We start from the raw sequence: 1,338 nt of genomic DNA, 5'->3' as shown, positions 1-1,338 counted from the left end.
AAAAAAAAAACCAAAAACCACACATATCAAAATAACTGCCGGGCAGGATCTCTGCCGACAGAACCAGGCAAGAGGGAGAGAACTCGGTCCAGCCGAGCCTCTCAGGGCTGAGCTGGATGGTGAGTGTCGCAGCTCGGATCTCCTGCCTCCAGAGAATAACCACACCGAGCAGGGAGTCTGTCAAAGCAGGAACTCATTTTTATGTATCAATCCTTTCTTTATATAGGGCTGAGAGAGGAGGTGGAGTTTTCAGCTGGGGTGAGATGATGTAGGGGGAGGGGAAAGTTGAGGAGGAGTATGGGGTGACTGAAGGAGCTAACAAAGTTACTCTACATCAGCAGGATCTAGGCAAAGGCAGGCTTAATCAGGTTATGCTGAGTCACTCCAGTACAGAAATGAGTGAGACAGTTTACAGAACTCAAGCCAGGCTCAGGTTTGTCCTCAAGGCCCAAGCCAGGGCCAAATAGAGCCCAACTTCTCCCCCTTTTGTTTTTGTAATGAGCAGGTTACATGGCTTCTGCCTTAGGTTGTCCCCCACATGGGGATCTTACCCGTGTGTCACTCTGGCTCAAGGGGCATGCTCCACGATCTGCCTCAGGTTGTCCCAGCACATCTGAGATCTTACCCGTCCTTGGTCAAATGGAGTGCCGGGGAAGGTCGCTCATATTTTGAGGGCTAATCGTATGTTAATCTTGGCTCTCAGGAAGCTAGCCTTTGATAATGAGCCTGGACCTGATGAAGCCTGATTGCCTTGATACACTGTTGGATGAATTGCGTATTAAGTAAATATGGCCCCACTGTGGGAGGGAGAAAGGGAAGGAAGAAGGGACCAGGGAGGGGGTGTAGGTAAAGCCAGGAAGCCATGGAGGCAAGTCCACAGTGGGTTGTATTGAAGCTCTCTCTTCCTCTTCTCTAAGTCTTCTTGGATCGTTGAATCCCCCATCGATCTTTTGTAGGATCTTCATTGTCTTGCCGATGACAGGGGGATCTTCATTCTTTTCTCGGATCTTCATTGTTGATGACAGGGGGAATCTTCATTCTTTTCTCGGATCTTCATTGTCGATTACAGGGGGCTCTTCATTCTTTTCTCTTGATGACTCTGTGAAGGAAGCAGAAGGAGGGCTCTCAGGGCTGGAAATGTCCCTGGAGTGATTAGTATTGTCACCCCCCTGTTGGGGCAAGTATTTTATATCTCTGGCCGGTATCCAGATTGGTCTTTTCTCATTTTGGGGGAACACACAACCAAACCCTCTTCCAGCTGTCAAGAGCAGGTCTGGCCCTCTCCAAGCTCCGGTCAGTGGGTCTCTCCACCTGACCCAAATGGAGCTGTAGGAAACC

The 1,338-nt window shown here is 49.6% G+C and overlaps 1 long non-coding RNA gene across 1 annotated transcript in view; it reads right to left on the bottom strand.

Moving 5' to 3' along the window:
* Window positions 1-505: 505 nt before the first annotated feature.
* LOC116070962 overlaps window positions 506-1,338 on the bottom strand; it is a 2,555-nt gene continuing 1,722 nt past the window's right edge. The window contains exon 2 of the long non-coding RNA XR_004110651.1: window positions 506-1,099. This is a non-coding gene — a long non-coding RNA (uncharacterized LOC116070962). The remainder of the gene's footprint in view (window positions 1,100-1,338) is intronic.

Source organism: Mastomys coucha, unplaced genomic scaffold (genome assembly GCF_008632895.1).
Source record: "Mastomys coucha isolate ucsf_1 unplaced genomic scaffold, UCSF_Mcou_1 pScaffold22, whole genome shotgun sequence".
Taxonomy (NCBI): Eukaryota; Metazoa; Chordata; class Mammalia; order Rodentia; family Muridae; genus Mastomys; species Mastomys coucha.
The sequence above is the reverse complement of the archived record's forward strand: the minus strand, read 5'-3'. Positions and strand labels throughout refer to the sequence as shown.